Source organism: Pinus tabuliformis, chromosome 7 (genome assembly GCF_031772625.1).
Source record: "Pinus tabuliformis cultivar Carrire ecotype Pingquan chromosome 7, CPIR1, whole genome shotgun sequence".
NCBI classification, from domain to species: domain Eukaryota; kingdom Viridiplantae; phylum Streptophyta; class Pinopsida; order Pinales; family Pinaceae; genus Pinus; species Pinus tabuliformis.
This window is the reverse complement of record NC_142293.1, coordinates 1,025,555,885-1,025,571,945: the sequence shown is the minus strand read 5'-3', so window position 1 is coordinate 1,025,571,945 and position 16,061 is coordinate 1,025,555,885. Positions and strand designations below refer to the sequence as shown.

Sequence of the window (16,061 nt, the reverse complement as noted above, 5' to 3'; positions counted from 1 at the left end):
GCGGGTCGTTTGAGGGTGGCCGTGTGAAGTCATTCGGGCGAGTCGTTAGGGCAAGGGTGCTCCCGGGCGAACGAGCTCGTATCAAAAATGCTAAGTTGTGACCCGATGTTGTCTTTGTGCACGTTCGTGCAGCTCGTTTTCCCGGCTCTCGCTTGTCGGTTCGTTTCGGTCATTTGGGCGGGTCGTTTGAAGGCGCCCGTTTCAACTTGTCCGGGCGGGTCGTTTGAGGGCGCCCGTGTGAACTCGTTCGGGCGGGTCGTTCGGGGGAGGGCGCGCCCGGGCGAACGAGCCCGTATCAAAAATGCTAAGTTGTGACCCGAGGTTGGCTTTGTGCACGTTCGTTAAGCTCGTTTGTCGGGCTCTCCCTTGTTGCTTTGTTTCGATCTTTCGGGCGGGTCGTTTAAGGGCACCCGTGTGAACTCGTTCGGGTGGGTCATACGGGCGGGTCATTTGAGGGAACCCGTGTGAACTCGTTCGGGCGGGTCGATTGAGGGCGCCCGTGTGAACTCGTTCGAGCGAGGGCGCGCCCGGGTGAACGAGCCCGTATCAAAAATGCTAAGTTGTGACCCGAGCTTGTCTTTGTGCACGTTCGTGCAGCTCGTTTGCCCGACTCTCCCTTGTTGGTTCGTTTCGTTCGTTCGGGTAGGTTGTTTGATGGCGCCCGTGTGAACTCGTTCGGGCGGGTCGTTTGAGGGCGCCAGTGTTAACACGTTCGGGCAGGTCGTTCAGGCGGGTCGTTTGAGGGCACCCGTGTGAACTCGTTCGGGCGGGTCGTTCGGGTGAGGGCGCGCCCGGGCGAACGAGCCCATATCAAAAATGCTAAATTGTGACCCGAGGTTTCTCTTTGTGCACATTCGTGCAGCTCGTTTGCTCGGCTCTCCCTTGTTGGTTCGTTTCGGTCGTTCGGGAGGGTCGTTTGGGGGCACCCATGTGAACTCGTTCGGGCAGGTCGTTCAGGCAGGTCGTTTGAGGGCACCCGTGTGAACTCGTTCGGGCGGGTCATTCGGGCGAGGGCGCGCCCGGGCGAACGAGCCCGTATCAAAAATGCTAAGTTGTGACCAGAGGTTGTCTTTGTGCACATTCGTGCAGCTCATTTTCCCGGCTCTCCCTTGTCGGTTCCTTTCGGTTGTTCGGGTGGGTCGTTTGATGGCGCCCGTGTGAACTCTTTCGGGCGGGTCGTTTGAGGGCGCCCGTGTTAACACGTTCGGGCGGGTCATTTAGGCGGGTTGTTTGAGGGCACCCGTGTGAACTCATTCGGGCGGGTCGTTCGGGTGAGGGCGCGCTCGGGCGAACGAGCCCGTATAAAAAATGCTAAGTTATGACCCAAGGTTTCTCTTTGTGAACGTTCATGCAGCTCGTTTGCTCGGCTCCCCCTTATCGGTCCATTTCGGTCATTCGGGAGGGTCGTTTGGGGGCGCCTGTGTGAACTCGTTCGGGCAGGTCATTTGAGGGCGCCCGTGTGAACTGGTTCGGGCAGGTTGTTCGGGCGAGGGCGTGCCCGGGCAAACGAGCCCGTATCAAAAATGCTAAGTTGCGACTCGAGGTTGGCTTTGTGCACATTCGTGCAGCTCGTTTGCCCGACTCTCCCTTGTTGGTTCGCTTCAGTCGTTCAGGTGGGTCATTTGAGGGCGCCCGTATGAACTCGTTCGGGCGAGGGCGCGCCCGTACAAAAAATGCTAAGTTTTGACCCGAGGTTGGCTTTGTGCACGTTCGTGTAGTTCGTTTGCCCAACTCTCCCTTATCGGTTCGTTTCGGTCAGTCGGGCGGGTCGTCTAAGGGCGCCCGCGTGAACTCGTTCTAGCGGGTCGTTCGGGTGAGCGCGCGCCCAGGCGAACTAGCCCGTATCAAAAATGCTAAGTTGTGACCCGAGGTTGGCTTTGTGCATGTTCGTGCAGCTCGTTTCCCCAGCTCTCCCTTGTCACTTCGTTTCATTCGTTCGGGCGCCCATGCAAAATCGTTCGGGTGGGTCGTTTGAGGGCGCCTGTGTGAAGCCGTTCGGGCAGGTCATTCGGGTGAGGGCGCGCCCGAGCGAATGAGCGCGTATCAAAAATGCTAAGTTGTGACCAGAGGTTGGCTTTGTGCACATTATCGCATCTCGTTTGCCTGGCTCTCCCTTGTCGGTTCGTTGCGGTCGTTTGGGCGGGTCATTTGAGGGCGCCTGTGTAAACTTGTTCGGGCGCGTCGTTCGGGCGAGGCCTCGCCCGGGCGAACGAGCCTGTATAAAAAATGCTAAGTTGTGACCCGAGGTTGGCTTTGTGCAGGTTCGTGCAGCTCGTTTGCCCGGCTCTCCCTTGTCGGTTCGTTTCAGTCGTTTGGGCGCCCATGCAAAATCGTTAGGGCAGGTCGTTTGAGGGCGCCCGTGTGAACTCGTTCGGGCGGGTCGTTCGAGCGAGGTCACGCCCGGGTGAACGAGTCCATATCAAAAATGCTAATTTGTGACCCTAGGTTGGCTTTGTGCACGTTGGTGCAGCTAGTTTGCCCCGCTCTCCCTTGTTAGTTCGTTTCGGTCGTTCGGGCGGGTCGTTTGAGGGCGCACATGTGAACTCATTCGGGCGGGTCGTTCGGGCAAGGGCATGCCCGGGCGAACGAGCCCGTACCAAAAATGCTAAGTTGTGACCCGAGGTTCACTTTATGCATGTTCATGCAGCTCGTTTGCGCGTCTCTCCCTTGTCGGTTCGTTTCGATCGTTCGAGCGAGTCGTTTGAGGGCGCCCGTGTGAACTCGTTCAGGCGGGTCGTTCGAACAAGGGTGTGCCTGGGTGAATGAGCCCGTATCAAAAATGCTAAGTTGTGACCCGAGGTTGGCTTTGTGCACGTTCGTTCAGCTCGTTTGCCGAGCTCTCCCTTGTAGCTTCATTTCGGTTGTTCGAGCGCATCGTTTGAGGGCGCCCGTGTGAACTCGTTCAAGTGGGTCGTTTGAGGGCGCCCGTGTGAACTCGTTCGGGCGAGGGAACTCCTAGACGAATGAGCCCATATCAAAAATGCTAAGTTGTGACCCGAGTTTGGCTTTGTGCACGTTCATGCAGCTCGTTTGCCTGGCTCTCCCTTGTCGGTTTGTTTCGGTCGTTCGGGCGGGTCGTTTGAGGGCGCCTGTGTGAACTCGTTCAGGCGGGTCGCTTGGGTGAGGGCGCCCCCAGGCAAACGAGCCCGTATAAAAAATGATAAGTTGTGACCCGAGGTTGGCTTTATGCACGTTCGTTCAACTCGTTTGTCGGGCTCTCCCTTGTTGCTTCGTTTCGGTCGTTCGGACGAGTCGTTTGAGGGCGCCCGTGTGAACTCGTTCGGGTGGGTCGTTCGGGCGGCTCGGTTTGAGGGCACTCGTGTGAACACGTTCGGGCGAGTCGTTTGAGGGCGCCCGTGTGAACTCGTTCGGGTGGGTCTTTCGGGCGAGGGCGCGCTCGGGAGAACGAGCCCGTATCAAAAATGCTAAGTTGTGACCCGAGGTTGGCTTTGTGCATGTTCGTGTAGCTCGTTTTCCTAGCTCTCCCTTGTCGGTTTGTTTCGGTCATTCTGGTGGGTCGTTTGAGGGCGTCCGTGTGAACTCGTTCGGGCGAGGTTGCGCCCGGGTGAACCAGCCCGTATCAAAAGTGCTAAGTTCTGACCCGAGTTTGGCTTTGTACACGTTCGTGTAGCTCGTTTGCCCAGCTCTCCCTTGTCGCTTCGTTTCGGTCGTTCGGGCGGGTCGTCTGAGGGCGTCCGTGTGAACTCGTTTGGGCGAGTCGTTCGGGCGAGGGCGTGCCCGGGCGAACGAGCCCGTATCAAAAATGCTAAGTTGTGACCCGAGATTGGCTTTGTGCACATTCGTGCAGCTCGTTTTCCCGGCTCTCCCTTGTCGCTTTGTTTAGGTTGTTCGGGCGGGTCGTCTGAGGGCGTCCGTGTGAACTCGTTCGGGCGGGTCGTCTGAGGGCGTCCGTGTGAACTCGTTCGGGCGGGTCGTTTGGGCGAGGGCACGCTCGGGCGAATGAGCCCGTATCAAGAATGCTAAGTTATGACCCGAGGTTGGCTTTGTGCACTTTCGTGCAGCTTGTTTGCCCGGCTCTCCCTTGTCGCTTTGTTTCGGTCGTTCGGGCGCCCATGCAAAATCGTTTGGGTGGGTTGTTTGAGGGCGTCCGTGTGAATTCATTTGGGCGAGGGTGCACCCGGGCGAACGAGCCCGTATCGAAAATGCTAAGTTGTTACCCGAGGTTGGCTTTGGGCTCATTAATGTAGATCGTTTGCCCGACTCTCCCTTGTCGCTTCGTTTCGGTTGTGCTGGTGCCCATGCAAATTCTTTCGGGTGAGGGCACGCACGGGCCAACGAGCCCGTACCAAAAATGCTAAGTTGTGACCCGAGGTTGGCTTTGTTCATTTTCATGCTGCTTGTTTGCCCGTCTCTCCCTTGTCGCTTAGTTTTCGTCGTGCGGGGGCCCATGCAAATTCTAGATGATCTGAGCGACAGGTTTTGTTTCCGTGTGAAAGGTGGGTTGGTAATCGAGTTATGTTTTCGTGTTTGCTTGAACGATGACCTTGGGTCGTTTGTAGGGTTGTTGATTTTCATCTTCTCTCCATCCCCACTCAGTAGCGCATGAGCGGTAATGTTGGCCATGCTCGTCTTGGGAGGCATATGTGAACAATTCCCCTTCTGCTTTCCAAGTCCTTGGAGCTGTATGGGCTGTTGTGGTGTGGCTCCCTTTCTCATCCTGGTCCCCCTCGCTCCCCTCTAGATGATACCAGTGACAGGTTTTGTTTCCATGTGAAAGGTGGGTTGGTAATTAAGTTGTGTTTTCACGTTTGCCTGAATGATGGCCTTGGGTCGTTTTTAGGGTGGCCGATTTTCATCTTCTCTCCATCCCCACTCGGTAGCGCATGAGCAATAATGTTGCCCATGCTCATCCCGGGAGGCATGTGTGAACAATTCCCTTCTGCTTTCCAAGTTCTTGGAGCTGTATGGGCTGTTGTGGTGTGGCTCCCTTACTCGTCCTGGTCCCCGTTGCGCCCCTCCAGATGATACCAGCGATAGGTTTTCTTTTCGTGTGAAAGGTGGGTTGGTAATTGAGTTGTGTTTTCACGTGTGCCTGAAGGATGGCCTTGGGTCATTTGTAGGGTTGCCGATTTTTGTCTTCTCTCCATCCCCACTCAGTAGCGCATGAGCGGTAATGTTGGCCACGCTCGTCTTGGGAGGCATATGTGAACAATTCCACTTGTGCTCTCCAAGTTCTTGGAGCTGTATGGGATATTATGGTGTGGCTCCCTGGCTCGTCTTGGTCCCCTCGTGCCCCTCCAGATGATACTAGTGACAGGTTTTCTTTCCATGTGAAAGGTGGGTTGGTAATCAAGTTGTGTTTTCGGGTTTGCCTAAATGATGGCATTGGGTCATTTGTAGGGCGTCGATTTTCATCTTCTCTCCATACCCAGTAGGTAGCGCAAGAGCGGTAATGTTAGCCATGCTCGTCCTGGGAGGCATATGTGAACAATTCCCCTTCCTCTTTCCAAGTTGTTGGAGTTGTATGGGCTATTGTGGTGTGGCTCCCTGGCTCGTCGTGGTCCCCGAGTGCCCCTCCAGATGATACCAGCGATAGGTTTTCTTTCCGTGTGAAAGGTGGGTTGGTAATCAAGTTGTGTTTTTGGGTTTGCCTCAACGATGGCCTTGGGTCGTTTGTAGAGTGGTCGATTTTCATCTTCTCTCCATCCCCACTCAGTAGCGCATGAGCAGTAATGTTGGCCATGCTCGTCTTGGGAGGCATATGTGAACAATTCCCCTTCTGCTCTCCAAGTTCTCGGAGCTGTATGGGCTGTTGTGGTGTGACTCCTTGGCTCGTCCTGGTCCCCACGTGCCCCTCTAGATGATATCAGTGACAGGTTTTCTTTCCGTGTGAAAGGTGGGTTGGTAATCATGTTGTGTTTTCGGGTTTGCTTGAACGATGGCCTTGGGTCATTTGTAGCGTGGCCGATTTTCATCTTCTCTCCATCCCCACTCGGTAGCGCATGAGAGGTAATGTTGGCCAGGCTCAGCCTGGGAGGCATATGTGAACAATTCCCCTTCCGCTCTCCAAGTTTTTAGAGCTGTATGGGCTATTGTGGTGTGGCTCCCTGGCTCGTCCTGGTCCCTGAGTGCCCCTCCAAATGATACCATCGACAGGTTTTATTTCCGCTTGAAAGGTGGGTTGGTAATCGAGTTGTGTTTTCATGTTTGCCTGAACGATGGCCTTGGGTCATTTGTAGGGCGACCAATTTTCATCTTCTCTCCATCCCCAGTCGGTAGCGCATGAGCTTTAATGTTGGCCATGCTCATCCTCGGAGGAATATGTCAACAATTCCCTTTCCGCTCTCCAAGTCCTTGGAGCTATATGGGTTGTTGTGTTCTGGTGTGGCTCCCTGGCTCGTCCTGGTCCCCCTCCTGGCCCTCCAGATGATACCAGCGACAGGTTTTCTTTCCGTGTGAAAGGTGGGTTGGTAATCGAGTTGTGTTTTCATGTTTGCCTTAACGATGGCCTTGGGTTATTTGTAGGGTGGCCGATTTTCATCTTCTCTCCATCCCCACTCGGTAGCGCATGAGCGGTAATGTTGCCCATGCTCGTCCCGGGAGGCATATATGGACAATTGCTCTCTAAGTTCTTGGAGCTATAGGGGTTGTTGTGGTTTGGCTCCTTGGTTCGTCTTAGTCCCCTTGTGCCCCTCCAGATGATACCTGCGGTAGGTTTTCTTTCCGTGTGAAAGGTGGGTTGGTAATCGAGTTGTGTTTTCAGGTTTGCTTGAAGGATGGCCTTGGGTCGTTTGTAGGGTGTCCGATTTTCATCATCTCTCCATCCCCACCCGGTAGCGCATGAGCGGTAATTTTCGCCATGCTCGTCCTGGGAGGCATATGTGAACAATTCCCCTTCTGCTCTCTAAGTTCTTGGCGTTGCATGGGTTGTGGTGGTGTGGCTCCTTGGCTCACTCTGGTCCCCCTCGTGTCCCTCCAGAACATACGGGGGACAGGTTTTTTTTCCGTGTGAAAGGTGGGTTGGTAATCGAGTTGCTTTTTCGGGTTTGCCCAAACGATGGCCTTGGGTCATTTGTAGGGTGGATGATTTTCGTCTTCTCTCCATCCTTGCTCGGTAGCACATGAGCGGTAATGTGGGCCATGCTCATCCCCATCCCTCTTTCCCATCCCAACGATAAGAATGTTGAAAGTTTTCTCGGTGCTCCTTTGGGCCTTCATTGTTGCGGTCCCAGATGGAAGCCCCAAAACTCCATCGTTGCCTATGTCGCTATCATGCCCCTCAGTTGTTGCGAATAGAGAATTTTGATTGGGCTGGGCAGCCATTTGTGGCTCCATTGAAATTGGCTCCTCGTTATATTGTTCACCTCCTCCCTATTTGGTGTGGAGGGTTTTGCTTTTCATGTGAAAGGTGGGTTGGTAATTGAGTTGGTTTTTCGAGTTTTCCTCAAGAATGGCCTTGGGTCGTTTGTAGGGCTTCCGATTTTCATCTTCTCTCCATACCCACTCGGTATCACATGAGCGGTAATGTTGGCCATGCTTGTCCCGGGAGGCATATGTGAACAATTCCCCTTCTTCTCCAAGTTTTGGGAGTTGTATGGGTTGTTGTGGTGTGGCTCCTTGTGATGGCTAGCCTCTTCATTGTTTGGCTAGTTATGGTGTCGGTGTCTTGTGCTTGTACTATTTCTGTGTTGGAATTGTCGGCTGAGATGCATACACTTAAGAGGGAAGTGGAAGGGTTTTGGTTGTAAACCACCTACCCTCCCTCTTGCTTTCTTTTTCTGTCGGGCGATGTGAGGTGCTGTTCTCCTTATTGTAAAGTCAAGGGTTGGCATTCCTTTCAAAGTGCACATCATTTGTGGTTGCGTTGGCTCTGAGGTTTTGATAGATGTGTTGGCCCATATGTTTGATCAAGGGGTCGGCTTTTCCCTTGCATCTTACGTGCATGGCAGGCTTTTGCGGCTGGAAATGTTAAGTCACAACGTTTATGGGAATTTGTTGTTTGAATTGTGTATGCGCTCCTGGTCCAATGGGGAGGAGGCTTGCTATGTCGATGGTGGGGGCTATTTGGAAGAAGGATTTTGAGGGGGAATGCTTCGACCTCCCTCCTTTGCGTGGAGGTGGCTGCAGGGGAAAAGTATTCATTGTCAAGTCGGTAAAGCTGTGGGAAATCTCCTAGGTTGCCTGTACGTAGGGTGCGGGCGGTGCGGGGCTGCCGGATCCCTCCTCCTATTTGGATATGTTCTTGTATTGTGTAGCGAGCCTCTTGATTTGAATTTATTTCCTTCCTTTGCCTTCACATCGTGGTTTCCGCAGGCAGTCAAGTGATCGAGGTCCACCGTTTCTACTGTGGCGGGTGGACTCCTAGGTGGCCTCGGTGCGTGGCGTGGAGTGTCGGGGGGCACATTTCTAAGAGAGGTTGTGGGCTCGGTTGGTCTTGTTGTTTTGTTTCCTTCCATTTCCTTTGTATTGAGGCTGCCGCAGGCGATCATGTGATCGTGGTCCATCATTGCTGTTGTTCGGGTGGACTCCTAGGTGGCCTCTCTGTGGGGAGGGGAGGTTTGGGGGGCACTTGTTGTTTCAATTGTGTATGCGCTCGTGGTCCAACGGGGAGGAGGCTTGCTACATCGATGGTGGGGGCTATTTGGAAGAAGGATTTCGAGGTGGAACGCTTCGATCTCCCTCCTTTGCGTGGAGGTGGCCGTAGGGGAAAATTATTCATCGTCCGGTCGGTAAAGCTATGGGAAATCTCCTAGGTTGCCTATACGTAGGGTGCGTGGGCTGCGGAGCTGCTCGATCCCTCCTCCTGTTCGGACATGTGTTCTTGTATTGTGTAGCAACCCCCTTGATTTGCATTTACTTCCTTCCTTTTCCGTCGCATCGTGGTTGCCATAGGCGATCAAGTGATCGAGGTCCACTGTTTCTGCTAGTGCGGGTGGACTCCTAGGTGGCCTCGGTGCGTGGCGTGGAGGGTCGGGGGGAATTTCAAAGAGAGGTTATGGGCTTGGTTGGTCTTTTTGTTTTGTTTCCTTCCATTTCCTTTGCATTGAGGCTGTCGCAGGCAATCATGTGATCGAGGTCCATCTTTGCTGCTGTCCGGGTGGACTCCTAGGTGGCCTCTTTGCGGGGAGGGTTGGGGGGCACTTGTTGTTTCAATTGTGTATGCGCTCGTGGTCCAATGGGGAGGAGGCTTGCTACTATAGTCATTGATGGTGGGGGCTATTTGGAAGAAGGATTTCAAGGTGGAACACTTCGACCTCCCTCCTTTGCGTGGAGGTGGCCGTAGGGGAAAATTATTCATCGTCCAGTCGGTAAAGCTGTGGGAAATCCCCTAGGTTTCCTGTACGTAGGGTGTGTGGGGTGTGGAGCTGCCTAATCCCTCCTCCTCCTGTTTGGATATGTGTTCCTGTATTGTGTAGCGACCCTCTTTATTTGCATTTACTTCCTTCCTTTGCCTTCGAATCATGCTTGCCGCAGGCCGTCAAGTGATCGAGGTACGTTGTTGCTGCTGTCATGGGTGGACTCCTAGGTGGGCTTGGTGCGTGGCGTGGAGGGTCTGGGGGCATTTCGGAGAGAGGTTGTGGGCTCAGTTGGTCTTGTTTTATTTCCTTCCGTTTCCTCTCTGCATTGAGGCTGCCGCAGGCGATCATGCGATCGATGTCCATCGTTGCTGCTGTCCGGGTGGACTCCTAGGTGGCCCCTGTGTGGGGAGGGGAGGGGTGGGTTGGGGGGAATTTCTAAGGGAGGTTGCGGGCTCAGTTTGTCTTGTATGATTTCTTTCCCTTGCCTTTGTGTCGAGGCTGCCGCAGGCAATCATTCGATCGAGGTCCACTGTTGCTGCTATCCGGGTGGACTCCTAGGTGGCATCGGTGCGGGGCGGGGAGGTTTGTATGGCCTCTCTATGATAGGATTTATGTGGTCAGTCGTCCTCTTTTTATTTCCTTCCTTTTCCTTCGCATCGAGGCTGCCGCAGGCGGTCGGGAGATCGAGGTCCATCGTTGCTGCTGTACGGGTGGATTCCTAGGTGGCCTTGGTGCGGGGGCGGGGAGGGTTGTGGCTCATTTGTAATATACAGGTTGTGTGGTTGGTCATTCTCCATTTGTTTCCCTTTAATCAAGGCTGCTGCAGGCGATCAGGTGATCGAGGTCCATCGTTGCTACTATCCGGGTGGACTCCTAGGTGCCCTCGGTGCGGGGCTTGGAGGCCTTTGGAGGCATTTCTAAGGGAGTCAGTGAGTGATCGCTCGTTTTCTTGTTGGTTGGGCTGTGGCTGCAAACTTCAGAGTGGCCTTGGTGCATTGTGGCTCGGCAGGTCTGCCCATTTGTTCGCCATGTCCTTGGCATGTTGCGTGTGCTTCCTTCTTGGGATGCAAGAGGTGCAAGGCATAAAAGTTTTACATGATATTTTGACGTCTCTTTGACTTGATGGGTGTTCAGGCTGGCTCTCGATAAGAGATCACCCGGAATTCCCTTTGAAGCAGGAGGGTGCTACCTGGTTGATCATGCCAATAGTCATATGCTTGTCTCAAAGATTAAGCCATGCATGTCTAAGTATGAACTAATTCAGACTGTGAAACTGCAGATGGCTCATTAAATCAATTATAGTTTTTTTTATGGTACCATACTTCTCGGATAACCGTAGTAATTCTAGATCTAATACGTGCAGCAAGTCCCAACTCTTTGGAAGGGATGCATTTTTTAGATAAAAGGTCGGCGTGGGCTTGCCCGCTTGTTCGGTGAATCATGATAACTCGACGGATCGCACAGCCCTTGTGCTGGCGATGCTTCATTCAAATTTCTGCCCTATCAACTTTTGATGGTAGGATAGAGGCCTACCATGGTGGTGACGGGTGATGGAGAATTAGGGTTCGATTCCGGAGAGGGAGCCTGAGAAATGGCCACCACATCCAAGGAAGGCAGCAGGCGTGCAAATTACCCAATCCTGACATGGGGAGGTAGTGACAATAAATAACAATATTGGTCTCATCGAGTCTGGTAATTGGAATGAGTATAATCTAAATCCCTTAATGAGGATCCATTGGAGGGCATGTCTAGTGCCAGTAGCTGCGGTAATTCCAGCTCCAATAGCGTATATTTAAGTTGTTGCAGTTAAAAAGCTCGTAGTTGGATCTTGGGTTGTAAGGGTCGGTCACCTACTCGGTGTGCACCTGCCCTTCCGTCCCTTTTGTCGGTGGCGTGCTCCTGGCCTTAATTGGCTGGGTTGTGGTTTCGGTGCTGTTACTTTGAAAAAATTAGAGTGCTCAAAGCAAGCTTATGTTCTGAATACATTAGCATGGAATAACGTGATAGGAGTCTGGTCCTATTGTGTTGGCCTTCAGGACCAGAGTAATGATTAATAGGGACTGTCGGGGGCATTCGTATTTCATTGTCAGAGGTGAAATTCTTGGATTTATGAAAGATAGACCACTGTGAAAGCATTTGCCAAGGATGTTTTCATTAATCAAGAACGAAAGTTGGGGGCTCGAAGACGATCAGATACCGTCCTAGTCTCAACCATAAACAACACCGACCAGGGATCGACGGATGTTGCTCTAAGGACTCCGCTAGCACCTTCTGAGAAATCAGAGTGTTTGGGTTCCGGGGGGAGTATGGTCACAAGGCTAAAACTTAAAGGAATTGATGGAAGGGCACCACCAGGAGTAGAGCCTGCGGCTTAATTTGACTAAACACGGGGAAACTTACCAGGTCCAGACATAGTAAGGATTGACAGATTGAGAGCTCTTTCTTGATTCTATGGGTGGTGGTGCATGGCCGTTCTTAGTTGGTGGAGCGATTTGTCTGGTTAATTCCGATAACGAACGAGACCTCAGCCTGCTAACTAGCTACGCGAAGGTTCCCCTTCGCGGCCAGCTTCTTAGAGGGACTCTAGCCGTTTAGGCCATGGAAGTTTGAGGCAATAATAGGTCTGTGATGCCCTTAGATGTTCTGGGCCGCATGCACACTACACTGATGCAACCAACGAGTTTTTATTCCTGGTTCGAGAGGATCAGGAAATCTTCTCAAATTGCATCGTGATGGGGATAGACCATTGGAATTATTGGTCTTCAACGAGGAATTCCTAGTAACCAAGTGTCATCAACTCGTGTTGACTACGTCCCTTCACTTTGTACACACCGCCCGTTGCTCCTACCGATTGAATGATCCAGTGAAGTGTTCGGATTGCGTCGACGATGGTGGTTTGCCACCGTCGACGTCGTGAGAAGTTCATTGAACCTTATCATTTAGAGGAAGGAGAAGTCGTAACAAGGTTACCGTAGGTGAACCTGCGGTAGGATCATTGATAGCAGGGGTTTTCTTTTTTGGTTCGGGTTGGTTGGGTTTTGATTGCAATGTGGGACTTTGTGGTGCGTCTCTAGGGGAGCAGGTTTGGTGTTTGGCGGGAACATTGTTGGTTGCTTGTCTCGAGGTAACTACGCTTGTTTTTTTGTGTGTGCTTGCAAGCCATGCTTGTGCTTGTCCCACCCATCCTTTGTTTTTCTTCCCCCCAATGTGTTTCTGCAGGGGTTTTGGAAGCTTGTTTCTTGGGAGCCCTTCCGACGATCTGTTCGGCCGGGCATGGTTGCTGCAGAGTTGAGGTGCTCAGTAAATATGATGGATAAATTTGGACTCGTTCATAGCGGCGGTGCTCAGTCTTTTGTTCGTTGGAAGGCATGGGCCAAGGGTGCGGACTTCCATAGTTGGTTCTCTCGAAAATGCGGCGATGGTTGATGTGTTGCTTGAGTGAGCTTTTTCACTGGTGGTTGGGTTGAGGGAGTGGTTGCACACGCCTGGTAGCTCAAACCTTCCGTGAGGAGAGATTGTCGGGGTGTGGTCAAGTATGGGATGGATGAAGAGCGGTTCAACCCGTTGGGCTGGCCAACCTAGTCCCTCCCGACCATTCCTCGACATGCCCTCGCGGAAGGGTTGGGTGTCGAGGTAATGAAAAACCCATCCCTCAGTCTAAGCTCCATCGAGATCACAATTTTCCCCACCGACAGGCATGAGGGTGGCAATCTTATCTCGTGCCTTTGCCGTCGAGCGAATTCCTCGTCCTCTCGTGACCCACTCCCTTTCTGAGGGAAAAAGAAGTAGTGGGTCGTGTCTTTGTTCCTCCCTTTGGATTGTGGGTTTTTTGTGGGACTTGTGTCATTTCTTTGTTTCATGGTGTGCGCTTTACGAAGGTCCCTCTCTCTAGTGGCCTTGCAGCATCGATGTATTTGTGGCCCGCGGCTTTCTCCAGTGTTGAGCGTCGGCCCGTGACAACTCCTCTTTGGAGTTTGATTATTTGACCCCCGTTGACTCTCTCGCTGGAAAGGTTGTTGGATGTTTTGTACACGGAGGGGTGCAAGAGCGTGTGGATTTGTGTTATTGGCGGTGGTCTATTTGTCATTTGAAGAATTGTGCCGCTGGGTTGGGGGGTTGTGTGCGTCTCATTGACGTGCTCTAGACACTGGTCTCATCGTGGCCCTTGTCTTTTCTATTGGTCAGTTTTAGGTTGTGATTTATTTGCTTGGTTGTTTGCTATATGTTGTAAATCTAGAAAGGGTGTTGTGCTGAATGCGTGTGGGAGGGTGTGAAGAGGTGGGACGCTTTTTTGATTGGGTGCCTTGTTTGATTTCTTTTTGGTTAGCGGACATCTACTTTGCGTGCTGTTGAGCTTCTCTCTTTTCTTGGGATCTGTTAGCTACCTATACCAATAGGTTTCATTTTTCATGATTGGCTCGGGAAATTCCAATATGATCTACTTTGGCAAGGCAAAGATCTCATATTCTGATGAAAGGCACACATGTGCATTTTATTAGTGATGTTATAATTCTCAATGGGTGATCCAACAGCCTAAGTTGGGTCATGCCATGTCTCAATTTTTGTTGTAGATTAGAGAAAGAAGTATGTCCAAACAATTTAATCTTGGCAGACAAAGGTAGTTAGGTAAAGAATTAAGGTTCCCAACTGCTTAATCTGGGGCCTTGGAAGAAATAAGGGCAGTCTTAGATAGATGATCAAAAGAAAAGCCAATGAAAAGAAAAGGCACATAAGGGTCTGCAAGTTCAAGTGCACCCTCCAAAAAGAAACAAAAAATGCTAGGCAAAGTAGCTGGGTAAGTAGATGGGGTTGCAGAAGTGGTATTCATTTCAGATTGAATCTTGTGGGTCAAGATAAGAAAAGCAAGGAAAAGGAGCATGTCTAACTTCCCATTGTCCCCTTTTTCACATCCATTTACTAACATCCCTTGAGCAGCCAAGATTCATGAAAAAGTTTGAGGTTTTATACTGGTGCTTATGCATTTAAAAGCCACATTTCCTATGTAAAAATCTTTTCATTTTGATCTACTCCTACAGCTAAGTGGTTTTCAAATAAACCTGGTCATTTCACTCCTCATTCACCTCTTCTATCCATATTAACCCCTAACTCTATTATCTAAGTCCCCTATGGTCCCCTTTCCCTACTATAATAACACTATGGTGTAAAAATCCCAGCATTAGATACATATCCTCCCTTTAGCACTATAGCCAAATAAGTTGTCAAGGGAGACATTAGTCCATCATGGACTATGGTCAACCCTGTCATGGGATTTCTCTGACCTCAGGTTGGAGTGACAGCCTCCCCCTAAGCCATTACCTCACCTCTACCCTGTAAATTTCACAAGAACGCATTTTCTCTGCTCAAAACCACCTTCTAACCATTTTTCCCCTTTCAGATTGACCCTTACCCTGAAAAAACTCGCAAAAACCCTTAACTCTAAAGTTTTCCGCCTAAGAATATTAAATTGAATATTTAATAGGCCAGCGGGTCCCCCCAACTTGCATGATCCGTCGGAGGGCCCGCCAGCCGTTGATCTTCCACCACCCATGATCTAACGATGGGCGGGTATTCTTGGGCCCGGATCTGCCGACCTTTAGCGTCCGGGGAAAATGGTTTTCCGCCCCATACAGCAACGCATGGTAGGCGGCGGGGTTGTTCGGAGCCCCCTTCCTGATACCGCCTTTGGCCCAAAGGTGGTGCGGGGAACCCGCTTACCGCCTCCCCATTACCACCCATCCGGCGCACATCACCCTCACGTCAGCCTGACGTCATGTCGCTTCCGCCCGCCCCCGCGTCCCGCGGTCCTCCACGTAGCCCTGCCACCGCATCTACCCACCACCGTGTCCTGCCACCCTGGCTACACCTCAGCAGCCACGTCACCTCCGTACCCGGGCCCCACCATGACGTCATGCTGACGTCATCGGCGGAAAAGCGCCAATAGCATGTATTTTCCAAATTTGTCTTTATAAACGACCAAATTAGCCGTTTGCGGTCATTTTCACGCACAAACGACGTAGTCGTTGTCAACCAGCTGCCGCAAAAATTCGTTTCCAGCCATCAAATTCAAGATTCAGACTGCTACAAGTCAAGAATTCAGCTACATTGAGCCTGCACAGTTCGGCCCACAGGCCTGTCAAACGATTTTCCAGGTATTTCACCAGATTTCCCCATTTTGCCCATGCATTCCATTTCTCTGTAAATTCACCATTGAAGACTGGTCAAAATCCACAGTCTAGCTCTGTCTGCTAACTAAGAGTCAGCTAAAGTAACTTGCATTTCCCCCAGAACTAAAAATTGACATTAAAACAGTCGTTCCGCGGGCCAGAACCATAAAATTGTCCTCGAGGTGCTCGACATTGTTCCCTTTTGCCGAGTACAGGCCAGCTGCAATTTCTACCAAAGGAAACCTCATACCCTCTGCAACTTACCCTTAGCAATTCATATCCCTGTGAATTTGCAACAAACTACAGAAACCAGCTTGCATTTTCCACTGAGAAAAACACTTCAGACTTGGTCTACATTTGGCCTATTACTTAAGCTCTTAAAGAACTTTGCAAACATTGCCATCACCTTATTTCAAAATCAAGTTTTACAATGGCTGCTTCTGCATCCTCATCCCTTAGTGTAGCTCCATTAAATCCACCAAATAAAGAGCCGGAGGCCTTGGAATTCGCTGACAAGGACTATCTTATTGAAGACTTTGAGGGTAACAGGGACTTCTTGCAGACCTTCTGTCAATTAAGAGAGGACTATAAGGATGGTCATGGTACACATGGGATATGGGAGTCAAACCTACCATAC

General features: G+C 51.5%; 1 non-coding gene across 1 annotated transcript; it reads left to right on the top strand.

Annotated features, from left to right (window-relative positions):
- The first annotated feature begins 10,446 nt into the window (after positions 1–10,446).
- LOC149251149 (18S ribosomal RNA) lies at positions 10,447–12,258 on the top strand. The gene has a single exon (XR_016267671.1). It is a non-coding gene; the product is annotated as an 18S ribosomal RNA (ribosomal RNA).
- Positions 12,259–16,061: the final 3,803 nt, after the last annotated feature.